Source organism: Leptonychotes weddellii, chromosome 9 (assembly GCF_054177405.1).
Source record: "Leptonychotes weddellii isolate Sample4059 chromosome 9, ASM5417740v2, whole genome shotgun sequence".
NCBI lineage: Eukaryota > Metazoa > Chordata > Mammalia > Carnivora > Phocidae > Leptonychotes > Leptonychotes weddellii.
In genome coordinates, this window is record NC_138377.1 from 24,956,038 (window position 1) to 24,966,402 (window position 10,365).

The window sequence follows — 10,365 nt, forward strand, 5'->3', positions numbered from 1 at the left end:
GATCATGACCTGAGCCGAAGGCAGACGCTTAACGACTGAGCCACCCAGGCGCCCCATAAAGCAGTTTTTTGCCCTTGGAATTCTCCCAAGCCCATAGAAGGTGTGTGTTCTCTCATTGTCCATGTAACAAATTCAGTACATCTGTTATGGGCCCAAAAAAGTGAGGCTCAGAGGTGTCAACTTTCCTAAGATCACGCAGGGTGTTAGCTGTAGTTTGGCAAGACTCCGTCCTGGTTCACTGTTTTTCCCACAACCTGTCTTTCTTCTGTTGTAACTGTAGATAATGAGGTCTTAGAGGCGGCACCTTTATTCTGCAAAGGGAAACGACAGTGGGGACACAAGGAACCCAGCACTGTCGATTTGTAATTTCCCCAACTGTATTTGTTCCTCAGTTCCCCAGACTCCAGTAAAGGTTGCTTATTCGCTGAAACACACCATTTGTGCTGGCCTCCATGGAAAGATCCTGACAGAGAAGGGACAATGGAAAAAGGGCAGGAATGCAGGCTGGGGTTTGGGGGGAAGAAAACCCCTGTTGAAATAGTGACTGATGGCAGCAGAAAGTTCATGGAGGTGGGTGTGTGGGTAGGGACGACCTGGCTTCCTTGGAAGCTTTTTTTTCCCCCTCTTAATAACACCTTTATTGGAATATAATTCAATACCACAGAATTCACCCTCGGAAGCTTTTTAATGGTCTTGGGCTGTCCCAGAAGTGGACACTGCTGATGGCCACTCAGGGCAGTGACGGGCACTCGGAGCCAAGTCCAGAGAGCTGGTGCAGCCCCAGGAAGCCTCTGTAAGGCCATTTCCTGCCCTCATCGGGACCCAGAGTTTGTACGCCTGTCTTGGGTGCTTTGCCTCCCACACTCCCTGGGACCTGGAGCTCTGTGCTCCTCTCTTCCCTGCAGCTTGTAAAGGTCGAGAGAAGCCCGCTCTATGGGGAAGGTCCCTAGAACACCTTATATTCTTCTCCAAAGGGCACCCTTCTTGGCTGCCCCAGAGACTAGAGCTTCTAAAACCAAAACTTTCACTTCACATGTCAGTGATTCTGCACTGTCATATCTGCAGCCAAACTGACCTTCAGGGCTTTCTCGGAAGAGCTGCAGCTGTCCGTGCACATCCTCATCCGCCTGCCTGTGGGAGGCGGACTTCTGCAGGGGGGTGGGGGGCGTCGGACACCATCTTGAGCCCTCCTCCCCTGCACGGACACGTGCCCCTTTCCTTCCTCTCCTATTTCTGAAATGGCCTGAGTCTGGAAGTTGAGTTGGGGTGAAGGGATGTGCTGTTCCCAGATGAGCGGGACTCGTCCGGGTCCCTGACTTCTGTTTCTCATGCACCCCTGCCACCTTTCCCCCTACTCCTCCTGCTGCTTCCTGGGCCCAGGGCCCAGCAGCCCGGCGTGGGACAGGGAGGAAGTCCTGGTGGGACGAGGCTGCGTGAGGAGTGCCCTTTGGAGTGGCTCCCACTCGTTCCCTTGAGGTTGGGCCCTGGCTTCATGGTGGCAGGCTCTTCTAGGAATGTGCTTCCCAGCTGGGTTTTCTGGTTGGTTGGGAACATCCCTGGGCTTGCTCTGGGCTGGCTTGAGGCCAGATTTCAGGGTTAGGCCCTGGGGGTGGGGGAGAGGAGGACAGGATGGCCAGAGGCCTGCAGACCTGGCAGCCGTGGGCACTGGACACCAAGTGGCTTTGCTTTTGCTTCCCTCACTTGGATGAGGTGTCGGCGGGAATGAAGAAATCAGACAAATGGAAAAAAAACAAAAAGCCTTTACACCAACCCCCTGCCTAGGAGTCCTGAGAGTCTAGCCTCTACTTGGGGGCCGGGCCTGCATGCCTGAGCACCCCAGTCCCTCAACTGCTCACTGTCTTCCTCTGGGGGAGCTGGGAAGAGGAACAGAGAAGTGACAAATGTTTGGCTTGCCCTGTGATCTTGTGCAAGTCACTTAACCTATCCAAACCTCCGTGTGCTCGTCCATAAAACGAGGGGGATAAAACTCTCACACACGTAGGGTTGTTGAGTAGGCTGTGTGTGGGGACGCACTTTGAGTATTATCAGGAACAATACCGTCATTGCAGATGCTAAATCCTAGAGCCTGGGCTTTTCTTTGTTGGAGGCGGGTTCCCTGGCTCCTCCATTCACTTTTTACAATCACGGAATCCTGGATTTTAAACTGGAAGAGAGGTCATCTGGTGCAGTCCCCTGGCATAATTATCTCTATTTGGAAGATGAGACTGCTTTAGGTAGTTCTTCTTTTGCCATATCTGTTCTACCCTGGTACAATAAGCCCTCTTCCTCCTGGGTGAGGTGTGAACTCTGGGTGCACACAGGTGCTCCAGCCAGCAAAGGGGTGGGACAGCACGGGACAGTGGTGCTCCTCAGGAGCAAGGGTGGGTCTCTGTCATCTGCTCCCTAGGGGCAAAGGCCCTTGCCCTGCAGGCTCAGAGGATCTGGGAGAATCCCATTCCACTGCCTCTCCCCCTTCTCCCTGAAAAAGCAAGAGATGCACTTGCTCCTCAGGACTGGACGGGGGATAGCAGCTGCCAGGACGTGGTGTTTTTTCCTTCAAAGGCAAACCTCCTTCTGACCCATCTCTTTGGGGAAAAAAACCCCAAAAACAAATGGAAAGAAACTCCCCTGGACTTTCTCCGGGCCCTGGAGCTTCACTGAATGTGGGGGCCAAGAAGAACCTCCTGAGCAGCAGAAATGTTTCTCATCTTCCCATCAGCCAGGCAAGGGGGCATGGGATTGGGGGGGGGCGGTTAGGAGGGAAGGGAGGGGAAATGTGGGCATGCAGTGAAAAGCTGCCCCAACTGCCTTCAGTTGCTATAATGAAACCCAGGAGCTTTTCATCACCTCAGTAACTGGGTCTTTTATAGGGGCTGGGACGTTTCTCAATAACCTTTACACCACTAGGATGCTGGTGAGCCAAAAGTGAAACTTGGGGAAACTTAAATAAAGTGCCTTAGAGAGGACTGTGCATGATTTACCGTATCCAAAACCAGAGTTCTCTTTGTGGAAGAAAGCGACTTGTGTCCTCCCCAACATCACATACACACTTTCCTGGCAGGCCCGATGGGTTTCCAAGCATTTCGTCACCGTCTCCTTCTGACCTTGATGTGAAAGGAACGAGCCGCGTGGCCTGTTGGTTCCAGCAAAGCCATCGGGGGCGCCGGCCTGGGCTGAGGGAGGAGGGCGACCCACTCGGGAGTGGAGGCGAGGTCTGCTGGAAATCCCCAGCCCGGACAGCCGCCCGAGGTTTAAGGACGCCTTCTCCGGCCTTATTTGGTCGCAGGAAGTGGGCGGCGCCAGGCCTGCCGGCTGTGAGGCCGACCCGAGACAGTTGTGCTGATGAAGTGGTGGAGCTGGTTCCTGCTCGCCGCCGTGCCGCGCGCGCCGGCCAGCCGCTGGGCGCTCCGCGCTCCCAGCTCCCAGCCCGGAGTTGTGCAATCCTTTGTAGCACGCCAGAGAGTCCTCCTCCTTCGCTGTTGCCTCTCGCCCTCTCTCTTTTTTTTTTTCAAGCTGTGAGCTCAACCGATGAGTCAGAGCAGTGCAATCCTGACACTGCATCGCAGGACTGGGGGTGACACGGAGGGAGGGAGGGCGATCGCGAGGCAGACACCGCGGGCGCGGGGTGCGCCGAGGCTCCTGCGCCGCAAGCGAGGGGTGACAGCCCGCGCGTCCCGCCCGGGCCCCGCCAGCAAACTTCCCAGCCTTGGGAGGCGCGGGCTGGCGGAAGCCCTGCGAGCGCCGCGGGGAGGCGGAGGCGCCTGTTTGTTTTTAAAATCCGGGAGTGCGTGCAGGCGGCTGGAGCCTGGGAGGTGACCGAAGGCGGCGGCCCGCGGCGGAAGGGGGACAGCCGATGCTGGAGCTCGGGCAGGAGCCGGGTAAGTGGGGTTGCCCGGCCGGCGGCCGAGGCCTGCACGCGGCGAGGCGCAGCCCGCCCTGGCGGCGGCGGCCCAGGGACCCCGGGCTGCGCGCAGGCGGTGGCTGCCGGGCGCGCGGGCTGCAGCTCTGCAGGCGCGGCCGGGCGCGGGGGCGCGGGGCTGCGGGGGGCGCGGCGCGTCAACTTCTGCGGCCTGGGCGGCCGGGGCGGGGTGTGCGTGTGTACGTGCGGTCGCCGCTCCGCAGCCCGCGCCTCCGCGGCCAGCACCGCCGGCCCGCAGCTGCGTGTGCCGCGCCAGCCCGCCGTGTTGTGCAGCTACGCAGCTCGCGCGCGGCCCCCGCCCACCCGGGCGCGGCCCCGGCAGGAAAACCCTCTCGAGCCGCCTGGCCCGCCGCGGTGGCGGCGGCGGCGACTCGGTATTACGGCTGCTCCTCCGCCGGAGAGAAACGTGGTGTCCGGGGGAACCGGCTTGCGTGACCGAGCCCAGGCCCCGGAAGCGTCGGGAGGGGCTCGCGCGAGCTGCAGGAACTTGGCGCGGGAGCCCCTTCCCCAGGTCCTGCCAGTGTGCACGGCAGAGTGGACAGGGAAACTGTGCCCGCGCCGGGAGTTTGGGGGACCAGACGTGCAGGGGCGGCGGGGAGCTGGGGCAAGTGCAGCAGAGGCCTAAGCTGGAGCGCTTAGGGCGGGCGGGCCGGCCTCGCCCCGCGCGGGCCGGCCTCACCCCGCGCACCCCGGCGCTGCGGGCGCACCTCAGACCTGTCATCCTTCTCGCCCGCCCCCGCACGCCCGCGCCTTTGCGGCCTGCCCAGCTCTCCGCGCGCCTCACCGCGTGCTGTATTTGTGGGTGCCCGCCCGGAACTCGGGGGCCCGGGTTTTGTCTGGTCCCCGCACATGGCCGGCTTGGTGGAGGTAGTCATACCCTCCCAACTCAGGCTTACAGGAGCGTGTGCACCAGGTTGCCTCCCCCCTTTGGGGCCCCCCACCCAAGCCTCTGGCTAAGGGCCTGGTGCCGCCCTGGGATTTTCAAGCCTCAGCCCCAAGGAAGTACCTGCCTCCTGCCAAAGTGGAGGCCCCTGGGTACTCCAGACCAGCCTCCAGAGCAAGCTGCTGGAAGGGTGAAAGGGGAAGTTATTCGCCCCACTTAAAACTTTGTTGGTCACAACTTTGGTGGCTACTTCCTGCTTCCACCATCCCACATCGGATCAGTGTGCCAGCCTGTGGAGCCTGGCTCTGGGGCCGGTGGGATGGGAGGAGAGCTGGCTCACCGTGGCTGACTGTGGAGGCCTCCGTGGCACGTGTGTGCAGGGGATCCCTGTTGGCAGTTGTGACTGGGGGGAGGGGAGGTCTGGCTTGCTCCAGCAGGGGGAGCCTGGCCCGGTGGCAGCCTGGACGGCTGGCCTCTCCTTGTCCCTGCAGCTTCAGGATTGAAGCTCAACTGGAGGCCTGGTGAAGGTGGAGGGACTGCAGCTCTGAGGAGAAGCCTCTCCTCCTCTGTGGGGCCAGCCTGAGGAGAGAATACCACCTGTCCTGCTCCAGAACCTCCCAGGGATGGTGTGGCACAGAATCAGAGAAATGCACCCTTTCCACAGGCAGTTAGATGGCTTCAGGACCAAGGGGGAAAAGAGAAACCTTTCCAGGTTGCGAATTTACCGGTCCTCTTTTTCCTCCTGTTCTGGACAGTGAATAATAGGGGTGTAAACATTCAATTACTGTGATAAACCATCTCATTGCATGGTCCAGGCCCTGTCTCCATTGTAATTGGATTGGCCTCTGGCTGGTTACTGTGATCTGAGTAGCTCCTAGGGGACAAGGGGGTGAAGAGCCTAGAGGGTGCCCCCCCCACCATACAGCTTGCTCTGGGACAGTCTGCCCACTGCCCGCTGTGGCTTTTCCAAGTGCCAGGCAGAACTCTCACCTCACTTTAGGAAAGGGTACCCTGGAATGAGAAAAAAAAAAAGGCATATGCAGTTACAGATTCAGTTAAGGGCTGCCTGTGCCTGCAGAACCCCGGGGAAGGGCTGCCCTGTGGGGCCAGGAGAAGAGAGGAGTGGGAGAAGGATGTGTGTGTTGGGGGAGCACCTGGGGCATAGTATCTTGGAAGGGGAATGGGCCAGTCTGGGAATCTGGCCTTGATGGCCCTTCTCCTGCAGCTTGGGTCCCCCAGGAGGAAACCTTGCTCACGGAGGAGTGGGATGGCCACAAGTAGCTGGGAGATTCTTGCTGTCCTTTTAGGCCTGTTTCAAATGACACCTCTTTGGAGATGCCTCAGCCTTCTTCTGAACACTCATTTCCGCCTTATGTAGTCATTTGTGTACATACCGTACTGTGGTGCTCAAAACATAAACTCAGAGAGTCTCTGAACTCCTTTGCACAGTTGCAGTGAAGTTTCTGTGTGTGAAACGCCGAAAGTCCATTTCGGGATTACCATAACCTCTGCCCTAGTGTATGTTCTGTGTTGTTCTCACAGTGCCTGGCTTCTGGTAGGTGTTTAGTATATGTTAGTTGAACAAATGAATGAAAGATCTCCATGAGAAAAATGAGGGCTTGTGTGGGGTGGGCCCAGTGAGTCCCGATGCTGGGATTCATAACATTGGTTTCAAGAGGGTCAGTCCACGAGTGAGTCTGGTGCCGGTGAACCCAGTTTCTTGGCCCTGCACTACAGCTGGCCTTCCAGAGAGCTGGAGAATATATCTGATCGTTCTGACCCCAGAGGGACCTCGGAGTGAAAGAGTGCGAAGCCTCCTGCCTGGGAATCTGCTAACCTGGGCATTTCCTTTGGCCAGGCCAAATTGGCGTCCTTTCTGTGTGTGTGTGCATGTGTGTATGCACGCGAGTATCAGTATAGAAGCAGCTGGGGGGCTCCATTCCTCCCTGACTCACCATAGGCTGCAGGAAATGCAGCCAGGGGTTGCATTCCAATGGAGGGGTTGCTCCTGCCCAGTGGAGCAGTGACTCTGTGCGGCTGAACTAAATAAACTGCACACAGGGCTGGAGCTAGGTGGACCTGAAATCCTCAGGTCTTACTTAAGGGATCTGCGTTTGCATTCGAGGCAACATTCAGGATACCCTGAGACTGTGAGCTCATTTTATGAATCAGAGGCATTACAGCATAACTTTGGTGTTGGAAACTGCTATTTGGAATCCAGATCACCCTCCCTCTACCCCAACACACGTATACTTACAGGGGCTCTCACAGCCACACACTTGGGAGTGAGAACAGTTCGTGGGGCGTCAGTTCGGATTCCAGAGCCATCAAGCAAAATTTGGCCACACCCAGTTCCACCCCCACACTCAGAACACCATTCCTGGATGGTGTGTGGACAGTAACCTGGGCAGTGACTATGAAGGAAGCTCAGTAGGTGCACAGGAACGAAGACTGGGCAGACCTGGGCTTCCTACTCCAGCTTCTCTACTTCCTGTGTGGCTTTGGGCATTGCTTAACTTCCTGAGCCTCAGTTTCCTCACCTGTAAAATGAGGATGATAATAGTACTTCGTAGGGTTGCTGTGCAGGTTAAACAAGATCATGCATGCAAAGTGGTGCATAGTAGGTACTCAGCAGATGGTGGCTATCATTTCACTGGTCCCTCCCAAGTTCAGCTGTTTGCCTTTTGTCTTCCCAGGGAAGAGGAAATGCAGCGTGTCCTGCTTATGGCAGGAGGATGCTCCTCCAGGGCATTGGGGCCTGTGTGAATGAAGCTCCTTTTATAACTCCCTAGGCCCCGGGTAGAGCTGTGTGATCCTCGCCCACCTAGACGGGCCCAGATCCTGGTGCCTATGTGCTTTTGCAAGGGATTCTGTCCCTGCAGCCCAGAGTTAAGGGCTCAACTTCCCAGAGATCAGATTGTACTCTCGGGAACCTACCCGCCCAGGCCTCAGGCTGAACTGCTCACGTGGGTGGGAGGAAGGCTGCTTTCTCAGCCACGGAAAAAGTCCCCTTGTCTTTGCTTCACCTGAAGCCTCCCAGTGTGACCTCAGTGGAGGCTTGGGTGGAGCTGAGGGTGGGAGTTGTCCCTCTAAAGAGCACTTTGGCTCTTTCACCAATTGAAATAGCAGGGGTGGAGTGGGGTAGGGGGGTGGGGGAGACACTGAGATATTATATAAGAAGAAAGTTGGCACATGTCAAAAAAGAGCCGGGTTTTTGCTGGGGTGGGGGTTGCGGGTCTCCCCGAGGGACTCGATTACCGGCTGTGGTTTGCGAGGGGAGTGGGGAGCTGGTGGGGAAGAGCGGGGCTGGGGGCCTGAGGCTTCCCTGGCAGCCCTTCTTGCTCTTGCTCTTCCTGGAACATAGCCCTGTGCTGTGGCTGGCTGGGGAAGGTGCTCCCTGTTCCCTCTGCCTTTCTCCCCAGCCGCTTGTGGGGAGCTTGTGGGTTATTTTTTCCAGGCTGTGCTTCTTCCTCCAGGAGTCTCACGAAGAGGGGGAGGGGAGCAGCCAGGGCAAGATTTGACCAGGCCAGAGCTTGGAGAGGGGGAAGGATACCAGGCTTGCAGCCAGAAGGGGGTTCCCTGTGAGGCTGCCCAACTTCTCTGGGGAAATGGGGTCTGGAGAGGAAGGAGATGGTGAGGGATTTCGATTCCCAGCTTTTTCCAGCAGTTGGGCAGACAGAGGCCCAATCCAGCCTGCTGTTGCCAGAATTTGTCAGTTCCTTGAGGGGGAGGGCCCCCGAGCTCAGAAAGGAGCTCAGAAAAGCTGAAGTGATAACTGGCAACTCTTGAGAGTGCACGTAGGCTGGCTTTTCTCCCCCCTTTCTTCTCTCCTACCTCTTCCTCCTCTTCCTCCTGTCCCTGGTCCTGCCCCCCCCCGGCCCCCCCAGCCTTCTGGCAGCTCCTGGGGAATGTACCTGACTACTGCTCAGCTCCTCCTCCCCACCTGACCTTGCTGTGTCTGACCTCCGCAGCTGGGCCCAGGTCACAGTCCTGGGCTCCCCAGCTCCCAGGAGTCATGCCAGAGCTGGAAGACACTGTGGGACATGGAATCCCACTCCTTCGTTTTCAGATGGGGAAGTGCAGAGACAGTGAGTTGCTTGAGGTTCCCCTCTGTGTCCACTTTCACCTGGGGCGGGTGGAAAGAGGAGCTGCTCCAGCGTCCTGCCCCTGGTCCCTGTCCCTCCCAGTTTGGAAGGTGGGAGGGCTGCCCGGAGGAGTCGTCTGCCGTTCGTGGGTGTGGCTCAGTCGCCAGCTGGCTGCTGGCTCCCTGCTTACTTATTTGTGCGTGCGTGCATGCCTGCGCGCGCGCGTGTGTGTGTGTGTGTCTCGTGGTTGGGAGACTGGATCTGAGTGAAAGCAGAAGTACCCATGCTATGTCAACTATGTGACAGGCAGATGGGACCTTATGGGGACAGTCGGGAGAGGAAGAAAGGGGGCCGAGGCCTCCGCTGCATGGTGCTCTTTCTCTCCCCGCCTCAGTGCTTACACGCTGGAGCATAAACAGCCCTTCCATGTTGCTAGCAGCTGCCTTTCCTTGCTGGCTTTGGGCAGAAGAGGTGCCAAAAATAACCAGGCGGGCACTTGCACTTGTGGGACATTCGCTGTGGTCGCCTTGGGACAGGCTTACTGGCCGTCTACAGGCCGGGGTGCCCTTGGTGTCCCTGCTCATACTTGCTCTGGCCACCGCTCTCCCCAGCTTCCCTCAGGTGATGGTACTTTCCCTTTTATTGGTTTCCTTCGGGTGAGCCCAGGAGGGTGGAGGCTCCATGGTGGGCCCGGATGCTCTGGCAGGTATCATCCAGGGACTCTTGTCTCACCACGTCCCTGCAGGCTCTGCCGGCGCAGCGGAGCCCGGGAGGGGCCTGTGCTGGGTGTGCCCCCCCCCCGCGTCCCTAGGCCAGATGCCCCGCGTGCCTGCAGAACCCGACACCATTGCTGGGGCCGCTCAGCTCCTTGTCCTGCTCTCGAGGGCCGGCCCTGTGCTCAGGCAGCTGCAGGACTGAGAGCATCAGACGATTCAGGTCCTCCCGGGGTGTTGAAGACTGACAGTGATGCCACTACTGCCCAGCAGAGGGGAAAGGAAAGCACGTTTATCGAGCTTTTACTTTGTGCCAGGCGCTCCATATATGTGCTAACCTCATCTAATTCCATGGTAACTATGAGGCGAGGATATTGCGCCCATTTACTGATAGGGAAACTGAGACCCACAGAGAGGCTGGTGATTGGAGAAGCTGGGATGCATTTTGTCAGACCCTAAAGCCCTGGCTCTTTTTACCCTGCAGCTCATACTTCCTTGGGCTATTTTCACGTGCACAGGGAACAGTGCTTTGACCCTTGGAATGAAGTGCTGATGGTAGGAATTCAGGCTCCTTTAGACCCAAGGATTAGGGGAGATATTTTGGGCTGGGAAGGGCAGGGGAAGACCCCTCTGAGGCCTCCCTCTCCAAACACTTCACAGGGCCATCAGAAGCCCAGCCTGAGCCACAAGGCCCTCCTGCAGAGGGCAACAGACACCTGAGGGTCAGCTGTGGGTGTGTTGGCGGGGGGGGGGGGGGGGGGGGGG

At 58.1% G+C, this 10,365-nt stretch overlaps 1 protein-coding gene across 5 annotated transcripts in view; it reads left to right on the forward strand.

Moving 5' to 3' along the window:
* Positions 1-10,365, forward strand: part of MIDEAS (mitotic deacetylase associated SANT domain protein) — a 59,257-nt gene that overhangs the window by 22,141 nt on the left and 26,751 nt on the right. For 2 of the 5 annotated variants that reach the window (XM_081830257.1, XM_081830256.1), the window contains exon 1: positions 3,309-3,878. The exons of 2 other annotated variants lie outside the window; for them this stretch is intronic. The gene's annotated coding sequence lies outside the window, so the exon portion shown is untranslated. Of the gene's footprint in view, positions 1-3,306; positions 3,879-10,365 lie in introns of those variants that run through there. One more of the 5 variants, XM_081830260.1, reaches the window with a different exon arrangement.